Genomic DNA, 12,121 nt, shown 5'->3' with positions numbered 1-12,121 from the left:
AACAAATTAATGTCATTATTCCCAGCTAATATTCCTCAAATTTTAACCCTTCTTCCCTTCCCTCATATAATTAATAATATATTTATATACTCATCCGCCTAAAAATCCAACAGGCCTAATCCTTGATCCAGTCTTCATCTTCAATCCATCTCGCTCCCCTAGGTTTATTCTTGTATCTGGTGAATATTCAAAGAATCTCGCACAAACTCCTCCACTTTCCGGTAATCATCAAAAAATCTTTTTTCTCTACCAGGCAAAAAAATCTTCAAGGTTGCAGGATAACGCAATATAAATTGATAACCGTGATCCCATAGGGCTTTTTTCACTGGATTAAACTTCTTCCTTCTTTTCAAAATTTCATAACTTATGTCAGGGTAGAAAAAAATTTTCTTCCCTTCTATCATCAGTGGCCCTTTTCTCTTCTTGGCAGCTTGAGCAGCCGCCTGTAGAATCCTTTCTTTGTCTTGAAATCTTAAGAATTTTATTAAAATTGATCGTGGATATTGGTCATCTTGTGGTTTTGGTCTTAGAGCTCTATGTACCCGCTCAATTTCAATTGATCGGTCTTCCTCTTTCATTTGCAAGGTTTTCGGGATCCATCTTTGAAAAAATTCTATTGGATTATCTCCCTCTATACCTTAAGACCAATAATTTTAATGTTATTATGTCTACTAAAATTTTCCAACACGTCCACTTTCTCCAAGAGTCAATTTCTTTCCGTGTTCCAGACAAATACATCATTTTCTGTTTTTTCCACTCTATCGTTAATATGCTCCATTGTTCTTTCCATCTTCTGAAGTTTCTTATCCATTTTATCCTGTCTTTTCATAGCTTTATCATAGCACATCTTCACGTCTCTGTTCTTAATTTTCTTAGTTCAGCCATTAATTGCAATAAAGCCTCTCTTATGTCTCCGTCGTCTCCTTTACTTCCAGTCTCTTCCAGTTCTTCCTCCTCTTCTTCATCTGTATTCTCTGTGATATCCAATTCTGACTCTGAGTCACTTTCAGTTGCAGTGGCCGTTGGTTCTTGTAGTTTAAGTTTTGTCGATTTGCACATGCATACTTCTTTGCGCATGCGCAATTCCGGCATCTTCTTCCGAGAGACCACTACTGCCTCCATTGCTCCCTGTTCTTCTACGCCAGAGATAAAATACATCTCCTCCGAAGGAGATCCAACCTGAATCCAATGCTCCATCGCTGCAGTAGGCCCTTTTTCCTTCCCATCTCGCGGCGACTTCACAACAACAGACTTCTTCTGTTGCAGTTTACGAGGCATATCGTAGAGTAGTCTTACGAAGTTTATAAGTAGTTTTCAGAAAGTATTTATTAACTTTACTTTGTTTAAACAGTACTTTGCTGATTTTTACGGGACAGCTGGATTCACACGTCTCAATCCCACGTCATCACGTGACGCCCCCCCCCGTCTGCAAGCATCCTTGAACCAAATAATTTAGCCGTTGATGTCTGGATTGATACAGGTCCAATTAGTCTATTGTCTTACACTTTATCTATTTAGCAATCAGCCTCATACTGTGGACCAGCAGTCTGTGCTCCATAGACAGAAGCTATTTGTTTGTAAAGCTGTTCTATTAATTTCAGACTGATCATTGCTTGCCATTTACATTAAAACTAAATACAGGCTTCCATGTATGACAAGAAGCTGAACAAGGAATATTGGTTGAAAGTTTAATTTACTCAAAAGCAATTCTTTGACCCTACAAATTAGAGTAGAAAGCTGAGCTTGGCAAAAAGGCCTCTTGGTCCTGGACAGTGAATATTCACACTAACATTTGCTGATAAAAGCCAGCAGTCCTGTGCATTTACACATGTAAAGGTAAGGAAATTCAGGACCTCAGCACTTGTATATTAAAAATAATAACCCCAAATTTACTGAAGGATTGTAGCCTATGAATCTGGCAGTATTGTCTGCCACTGACTTCACATGGAATTCAGTAGCAGCTAAGATCTTGTTGCACATCTCCAGGATGTTGCATGATTCAAGATCTCTTTCATTTCAATAGAAAATTTACAGCTGCAAGGAAGAAAAGTAAGAATAGTGAAAGATATATAATTATTTTAAAAGTTAATATATTAAAATATTTATGTTCACAATTTTAACTAACGCAACATTAAAGAGAGCACAGTTCCTCAATGCAGGCGAATATCAATGCAATCAATGACTAAGGGTGACATCCTCCAGATGTTTCATGAAGCTATTTCTTTCACTTCTTTTATGTCTTCTTTTTCTTTCAAATGTGGTTCTGCTACTGTTGGAGGCTGTGATCTACTGTTCAGTGACTGTGATCTACATTTTTGGCCTGTTTGAGCAGTCTGGTGCTTTGCTGTCTCCGAGAGGCTTTAAGTGAAGCATGTGACGTCAAGGCCAAGAAGTCTGGAGACGTGGCACGAGCCCATGATCGACTCCATTCTCATCGATTAAAGCACTGAGGAAGAATGAAATAATCAAAGCCAGTGTTCAGCATCATCTACCAGCCTCTGCTCGCTGATTCCAGAGGAAGGTGGCTGCATATGCTGGTCTCTCTCCCCCTCTTGTTTGCAGCTCCTGTATTCGAAAGATTTCTCTCACTCTGGATGCTGTTGGAGGATGATGCCGGAGCAAGGATTAATTGACATGGTTTGTGGATGAGACTCTGTAGTTCACATTATGATGTGTTTCTGCTTTCCAGTCACTCCTTTTTTTTTTGTTGCTATTTTGGGTGATTTTCAATGAGGGTGGCCTGGAGATAATGAACACTGAGCTAAACTAAATATGCCCAAACTCTTTTGATATTGTGTTTTATATTCTGTGTTTTTTGCTCATCTTATTGCCTTTCATGGAATATGTTTTTTTTTGTGCGTGGAGGGCGAGGGTTGATGTTGTTTCTTTGAACGGGTTCCATGGTTTTTCTTTGTTACTTGGCTGTCTGTGGGGAAGACAAATCTCAGGGTTGTATACTGAATACATATTTTGATAATAAGCATACTTTGAACTTTAAATCATAGACCAGTCAGACTGAGTTCACTGGCTGGGAAGATGTTGGAGCCTATTATTTGGTACAGGAGGAAGCTTGAGTGGAAACTCCAGCAGAACAACATGTGAGAGGTCTGGAGGGGGATGAGGACCATCACTGGGTTCCGGCAAACTAGCAACAGAGGAGCTGAGGGCAGTGTGGACAGGGCCAACGAACTTAACCTGTTCTTTAAGATTTGACATCGTGACGCCTGCCCATCCCCCACATGAGCCATCTGTTGTTGGCCCCCAACCAACACATATTCCACTCTCCCCTCCTACCCCTCCTCACGGTCCCCCACCCTGCTCTCATGCCTATACCCCTCCCCCACACAAAACCACCACGGTGGGCTTCACAGCTGAACAGGTGAGAAGATAGCTGAAACGTCTCAACCCAAGCAAGGCTGAAGGACCGGATGGTGTCAGTACCAGGGTGCTCAAAGCCTGTGCCCCTCAGCTATGTGGAGTACTTTGCCATGTATTCAACCTGAGCCTAAGGCTCCGGAGGGTTCCTGTACTGTAGAAAACGTCCTGCCTCATCCCTGTGCCGAAGACACCGCGCCCCAGCGGCCTCAATGACTGCAGACCGGTGGCATTGACCTCCCACATCATGAAGACCCTGGAGAGACTTGTTCTGCAGCTGCTCCAGCCTATGGTCAGGCCACACTTAGATCCCCTCCAGTTCGCCTACCAGCCCCGACTAGGAGTTGAGGATGCCATTGTCTACCTGCTGAACCGTGTCTACGCCCACCTGGACAAGCCAGCGAGCACTGTGAGGGTCATGATTTTTGACTTCTCCAGTGCGTTCAACACTATCCGCCCTGCTCTGCTGCGGGAGAAGCTGACAGCGATGCAGGTGGATGCTTCCCTGGTATCATGGATTCTTGATTACCTGACTGGCAGACCACAGTACATGTGCTTGCATCACTGTGTGTTCGACAGAGTGATCATCAGCACTGGGGCTCCACAGGGGACTGTCTTGTCTCCCTTTCTCTTCACCATTTACACCTCGGACTTCAACCACTGCACAGAGTCTTGTCATCTTCAGAAGTTTCCAGATGACTCTGCCATAGTTGGATGCATCAATAAGGGAGATGAGGTTGAGTACAGGGCTACCATATGAAACTTTATGGTGTGAGCAGAATTATCTGCAGCTTAATGTGAAAAAGACTAAGGAGCTGGTGGTAGACCTGAGGAGAGCTAAGGTACCGGTGACCCCTGTTTCCATCCAGGGGGTCAGTGTGGACATGGTGGAGGATTACAAATACCTGGGGATATGAATTGACAATAAACTGGACTGGTCAAAGAACACTGAGGCTGTCTACAAGAAGGGTCAGAGCTGTCTCTATTTCCAGAGGAGACTGAGGTCCTTTAACATCTGCCGGACGTTGCTGAGGATGTTCTACGAGTCTGTGGTGGCCAGCGCTATCATGTGTGTTGTTGTGTGCTGGGGCAGCAGGCTGAGGGTGGCAGACACTAACAGAATCAACGAACTTATTCGTAAGGCCAGTGATGTTGTGGGGATGGAACTGGACTCTCTCATGGTGGTGTCTGAAAAGAGGATGCTGTCTAAGTTGCATGCCATCTTGGTCAATGTTTCCCATCCACTACATAATGTACTGGGTGGGCACAGGAGTACATTCAGCCAGAGACTCATTCCTCCAAGATGCAACCCTGAGCGTCATAGGAAGTCATTCCTGCCTGTGGCCATCAAACTTTACAACTCCTCCCTTGGAGGGTCAGACACCCTTTGCTGATAGGGTGGTCCTGGACTTATTTCATAATTTACTGGCATAATTTACATATTACTATTTAACTATTTATGGTTCTATTACTATCTATTATTTATGGTGCAACTGTAATGAAAACCAATTTCCCCCGGGATCAATAAAGTATGACTATGACTATGGTGACTATGACTACTATTAAGAATAAAGATTCAGGATACATGCAGGCTAAAATAGGCCAAATTCAGCATAGTTTCCTTAAGAGGAAATATTACCTGACGAATCTGTTGGAATTCTTTGAGAAAATAACAGGCAGGATGGTCAAAGGAGAGTCAGTGGTTATTGTTTGCTTGGATTTTCAGAAGGCCTTTGACAAGGAGCTGTACATGAGGCTGCTGAACAAGATAAAAACAATATATTACAGGAAAGATACTAGAATGGATAGAAGATTGACTGACTGGCAGGAGGCAAAATGTGGCAATAAAGGGGGCATTTTCTGGTTGGCTGACCATATCTATTGATGTACTACAGGGGCTAGTGTTAGAACTGCTTCTTTTCAAGTTATATATCAATGATTTTGATGATGGAATTGATGGCTTTGTGGCCTGGTATGCAGACAATACAAAGATAGGCGGAGGGGCAGATAGTGTTGAGGAAGTAGGAAGTCGGCAGAAGGACAGAGACAGATTAGGAGAACGGGTAATGAAGTGGTAGATACAATACTGAATAGAGAAGTGTATGGTCATACACGTTGGTAGGAGAAATAAAGCAAGGATGTAATGGTGAGGCTCTATAACACATTGATCCGTCCGCATATGGTTTACCATGAACAGTTTTGGGCCCCTTATCTAAAAAAAAGATGTGCTAGCATTGGAGAGGGTACAGAGGAAGTTCACATGAATGATTCCTAGAATGAAAGGCTTAACATATGAGAAGCATTTGATGCCTCTGGACTTGTTTAGAAGAATGAGTGGGGATCTCATTGAAACCTATTGAATATTGAATAACCTAGATGGAGTGGATGTGAACAAAATGTTTCCCATTATTGGGGGGTCGTGGATCAGGCAGCACAAGCTCAAAATAGAGGGATGTCCCTTTAGAACATAGAGGTAGATGAATTTCTTTAGCCAGAGGGAGTGAATCTGTGGAATTTGTTGCCACAGATGGCTGTGGAGTGCAAGTCATTGGGTATATTTAAAGCAGAGGTTGATAGGTTCTTGATTAGTAAGGGCATCAAAGGTTACAGGGAGAAGGCAGGAGAATAGGATTGAGAGGGATAATGACTAGACCATGATGGAACAGCAGAGCAGATTCAATGGGCTGACTGGCCTAATTCTGCTCCTATATCTTCTGGTTGTATGGTCTTATGGAGTCCACACGAAGTCCAGGGATGGAACACTCTGATAGATTCCAGCTGGAATCTCTCAGGTTCTATATTGACTTTGTAAAAAAATTCAAATCAAAACATGTTAATTATAGGTGTACCAGCACTATGATAGTAATATTCCTCATTATTTCTTGTAGTTCAACTTAAAATATTCAAATATTCATTCAGTAACGATATGAAAATTATTGTTGAATCTGCCTTCCCATTCTCTCAGATGACACATTTGAGGTCACAACCCAGTGTGTAAAAGTTTGTTACTTCAAGGCAACTCTGGTATTTGGCAATCACCTCAAACCTGCTGAATACCGATTCTTCAACCATATTATCAATTAATTAATGATATGCAATTTACTCTTAATTTCACAATACACAGTTGAAAAAATTACAATAAACAGATACTTAATTCAACAAGATTAATAATTATAAAGTTGCTATTATTCAGGATTTTCAATGGGATTAATTTTTAATTCTGTTTGATATTATCATATACAATAATTTCAACATGGACCAGAAGGATTCATCTAAGAAAGTAACCAGAAATAATTTTTTTAGGGAAAAAATCCCTTCTTTTGTCCATTGTTTTAAATCAGTTCCCTTTGATTCTTTAACTATTAATCCAAACCATCACTGATGTGTATTCAATATTTCAGTAATACTTGAATAACCTTCTGTATATATTATTTGATTAAGCATTCTTTAAATAATTCATTATCGGTTACACGTATAAAATACATGCATTGCATAGGTCATCACACTACCAGATGATACTTGCATGCCTTGCTTAAGGTAAACTCAAAGTTAGACTGGCATTTTGGGCTCCTGTATCTTCATAAAAACATAGAAAACCTACAGCACAATACAGGCCCTTTGGCCCTCAATGCTGTGCCGCACATGTACTTACTTTAGAAATTACCCAGGGTAATTTCTATTTTTCTAAGCTCCATGTACCTATTCAGGAGTCTCTTAAAAGACCCCATTGTATCGGCCTCCACCACCATCACTAACAGCCCATTCCATGCACTCACCACTCTGCATAAAAAAACTTACCCCTGACATCTCCTCTATACCTACTTCCAAGCACCTTAAAACTGTGCCCTCTCATGTTAGTCATTTCAGCCTTGGGGGAAAAAAGTCTCTGACTATCCATAGGATCAATGCCTCTCATCATTTTATACATCTCTATCTCATCCTCTGTTGCTCCAAGGAGAAAAGGCTAAGTTCACTCAACCTATACTCGTAAGACATGCTCCCCAATCCTGGCAACATCCTTGTAAATCTCCTTTGTACCCTTTCTATAGTTTCCACATCCTTCCTGAAGTGAGGTAGCCAGAACTGAGCACAGTACTCCAAGTGAGGTCTTCCTTTGAATTAGTTTAATGTTTAAAAGCTATATCCATAACAATCATGTTCTTATACCTCTCTATTAAATCTTCTCTCAACCTTTGCTTTGACAGCAATTTGCTCTAACTTTGTAGGTAAAACCTCTCTTCTCAAATTATTTAGGTTAACCTTCTCCTTGATGTTACTTGGATATTCATATCTTTCCTAAAATGTAGTTAATAGATTGTAACGTAATCAGTATATTATAAAGATTCAACATAGACTCACTCTGTTTCTATGCTATGCTTACATTTATGAGTCCAGAATCATGTGTATTTACTAACCACACTATCACCATGTCCTACCACTTTCAAAGATTTATGTTCATGTACTCCAATGTCCCTCTATTTTTGCATATGATTCAGAACAGTGCATTCAATGCATATTGCCCTTTTTCCATTATTTTTTTCAAAAAAATAACACTGTTCTGTATTAAATTTATTCTGTCACTTCTCTGCCTGTTAAGAAATTTTATCTTCTATGATTGCACAATGAATGAACTTACATTTCCTCAAATTAAATTCCATCTTGCTTACACATACATAGTTGTTTTAAATCCCTTTTTGGCTTATGCAACTTGCAGTGCTTCTTTTCTGTCACCTTCATTGGTGGATATTCTTCAGCTAATGTATTTATTCTGTATGACAAAAAGCCTTCATATAGCTGAGTGACACTGAACCCTGTTGTATGTGTCCTTTACTTTATCCAGATAGTATGCCCATATCTGTTACCTTCAACAGGAAATATGCAATTGCTCCTTCTGCTTTGTGTTCAAGCAAAGGAAAAAACAGTAGGCTCATGGGTAATCTCAAGAGTTCACTTTGGTGTTATATAACATTGAATGTTATGGTAGCAATATACTAATGTGAACTAGAGTTGCTTTGGATTAAAATGAGTAAAGCTAATCCCATGCTACTGTAATTCTGGTGTCATATGGATATGATTTTGTTGATAATTATATTGCCCTTGTCTCCATGGAACTAGTTTGCACTTATCTGGGAGTGCTGCAATCTTAGGACTTACACAATAACATAAAATATTTCACCTCCATCTAATCAGGCATATATGACTCAGGTATAACATCTCATCTGTTAAATGGCATTGAAAATAGTGGGTGCTCCCTCAGTAGTGCATTGAAGTGTTAGCTTTGATTATTGGGTAATATTTTCAGAGAGAGGGTTTTGAATTGTAATCTGAATCAAAAGTGTGTAACAGCAGCTGCAGGATGTCTACCAACCCTTTCATTACAACTTCAGAAAACCATTTGACAATAATAACACAATATCCCTTCAAATATTGCCCAACTCCACCTAAAAGCCTCTCCAACCTTTCTCAGTCAAACCAGAAAGACAATTCCACTTCCATGTTAATGGTTGCACAAAGTCCGTGGCTATGCCCTGCAACCATCGGGCTCCTGGACCGGCTACAGCACTGAACTGGCTCCATGAATGTGTCCTGCAGCCATTGGGCTCCAGGACCAGCTGTGGCTATGTACTCAATTTCAGAGCCTCTGTGGTTCATGTTCTGTCTATTATTTGTTTACGTTTTTTATTGTACTTATGATTTGTTCTTTTTTTTTGCATGTTGGATGTTTGACGGTCTTCACGATGAGGGTTTTTTTTATGGAATCTGTTATCTTTTTTTCTTTGTTTTGTGGTGGCCTGCAAGAAAACAAATCTCAAGGTTGTATATGGTATACATATAGTATTTTAATTATAAACATTCTTTGAACTTTAAACTTGAATTTTGAAGTACAGCCACAAACCTAATGTATTGTTAATCAGCAAATATTACCAATATATTTTCAGTAAAGTATTTATTATGTTAACAAAAAAAAATAACATGGAGAGTGCTCACATGAATATCTAACAAATTTGTAAATTAGTACAAATTGTCTATTGGCATATTGTAATATTTACCAAGAGAAAAAGCTTTCTGAAAAATTTTACTTTGCATGCCATCCATATCTTTTCATCACATCAGTACATCAAAGCAGTTACAGTTACAGAGAAAGTGCAGTGTCAGGTAGAAAGAAGCTGCAAGGCCAGTTCAAGATAGATTGTGGGGTCCGAAGTTCATTTTTATCATAAAACAGGTCTGTTCAATAGTCTTATAACAACAGGATAGAAGCTGTCTTTGAACCTATTGATGCATATTTAAGTTTTTGTATCTTCTGCCCAATGGGAATGATGAGAGACTGCCTACTGTGAGAGGGGTCTTTGACTACGTTGGCTGTTTTACTGAGGCAGTGAGAGGTATAGATGAAGTCCATGGAGAGCAGGTTGGTTTTCATATTGTGCTAAGCTGTGTCCACAATTCTGCAGTTTTTTGCAGTCTTGGACCTGTTGCCATACCAGGCCACAATGCACCTGGATGGGATGCATCAAGGATTTCTAAGGTACATTCACAGAAGGTATCTATAGAAAGGTGAGGGTCAGTGGGTCATGCCAAATTTCTTTAGCCTCCTGAGCAAGTAGAAGCACTTGACTATGGTATCTACGTGAGTGAACCAGGACAGGCTTGAACTCAGCACCATTGATGTAACAAGCAGCATGTTCACTGCCCCCATTCTTGAAGTAGATGACTGGCTCTTTTGTTTGGTTGACATTGAGAGAAAGGCTGTTATCATGACATCATGTCACTAGGCCCTCTGACTATTACAACACTTATTAAATTCAAAACAAATTCTCAATTGACAAACAGTTATAATGTAGCCAACTGAAATGTTTGGTCAAACTTTATACTAAAAGGATTTTACAATTGCTGTAAAATTCACTTACCAGACGTAACAGATTTTTCAGTGACAAGATCACACCTGAAGATTACTGGCTGCAATCAGGTATAACAAAATCTTTTAAAAGTTTATTAATCTCCATTCATTACTGTCCATTATATTTTATATTGTTACATAGCAAAAATAATCTTTCACATTTTATAGTAAAAATTCACTGTTAATTTTGCAATAAAATAATTTTATGTACAGTACATTGTAAAATATTCACTCCCCAAGTATTTGTTCACATAAATGAGTATTACAACCAGAGATTTTGATTACTTTAACTGAGAATTTTTATTTGTAAATCACATGTTCCTTTAACAGTAGTTCCAAATAAGAGAAACAATAGCACAGCAGGAAAAACTGAAAACTCAGAAACTGAAATGAAACCTCAGCAGTTCAGAAGTATTCATCCTCTTCACTCAGTTCAGAAGTATTCATCCCCTTCGCTCAGTTCAGAAGTATTCATCCCCCTCGCTCAGTTCAGAAGTATTCATCCCATTCACTCAGTTCAGAAGTATTCATCCCCCTCGCTCAGTACTTAGTTGAACCACCTCTTGCAGCCACTACAGCCAATACTCCTTTTTGATAAGTCTCTCTGAGATTTGCCCGTTCCTCCTTGCAAAATTGCTCACCAGGTTAGTTGGAAAGTTGTTATAGGGAGGTGGCTGGGAACGGACCCAAGTGCAAGACACAGACACTGAAGTACTAGGGACAGGACTAGGATACAGGGTGAGAGCAAGGACATGGACATGAAAACCGGGAACCTGGAACAGGACTGGACAAGAGAGCTAGGAGCCCGGGCTTGGACTCCGAGCCAGAGACTGGACAAGGACCCGGTACCTGGGTCTTGCCTCTGGCTTGGACCCCAGAACTAGGCAAGGATGAAGCTTGGCTGGCAGGCAGGACAAGGTTGGAGTCTTAAGGCTTGAGGCTAGAGACCGGAGGCGAGGCTTGGCAGGAGGCAGGAGGCTGGAGTCTTCAAGCTTGAGGCTAGAGACTCGAGGTGAGGCTTGGCAGGAGGCTGGAGTCTTCAGGCTTGAGGCTAGAGACTTGAGGCAAGGCTTGGCAGGAGGCAGGAGGCTGGAGACTTGAGACGAGGTTTGAGGCTAGAGGCCAGAGACTTGAGGTGAGGCTTGGCAAGAGGCAGGAGGCTGGAGTCTTCAGGCTTGAGACTAGAGGCTAGGGACCGGAGGCGAGACTTGGCAGGAGGCAGGAGGCTGGAGTCTTCAGGCTTGAGGCTAGAGACTCGAGGTGAGGCTTGGCAGGAGGCTGGAGACTTGAGACGAGGCTTGAGGCTAGAGGCCAGAGAGTTGAGGTGAGGCTTGGCAAGAGGCAGGAGGCTGGAGTCTTCAGGCTTGAGGCTACAGGCTAGAACCTTGAGGTGAGGATTGGCAGGAGGCAGGAGGCTGGAGTCTTCAGGCTTGAGGCTGGAGGCTCCCCCTGGGCAGGGCGCGGTACTCTTGGGCAGGGTGCGGATCACCACCCGACAGAGGCAAGGGACAGGAAGGGACAGAACCAACCGTAGGTAGTGGCAAGACAGCCTGGTTTACCTGACAGAGGCAAGGGACAGGAATGGACAGAACCAACCGTAGGTAACGGCAATACAGCCTGGCTTACCCAACGGAGGCAAAGGACAGGAAGGGACAGAACCAACCGTAGGTTACGGCAATACGGCCTGGTTTACCCAGTGGAGGCAAGGGACAGGAAGGGACAGAACCGACTGCAGGTAACAGCAAGACGGCCTGGCTTACCTGGGCAGAGGCAAGGGACAGGAAGAGAGCTAGGTACAGGGTGGCTCCAGGACAAGACTGCAGGTGAGACGAGGCAAGAGTTACC

This window comes from Mobula birostris, chromosome 7, assembly GCF_030028105.1.
Source record: "Mobula birostris isolate sMobBir1 chromosome 7, sMobBir1.hap1, whole genome shotgun sequence".
Lineage (NCBI taxonomy): Eukaryota > Metazoa > Chordata > Chondrichthyes > Myliobatiformes > Myliobatidae > Mobula > Mobula birostris.
The sequence above is the reverse complement of the archived record's forward strand: the minus strand, read 5'-3'. Positions refer to the sequence as shown.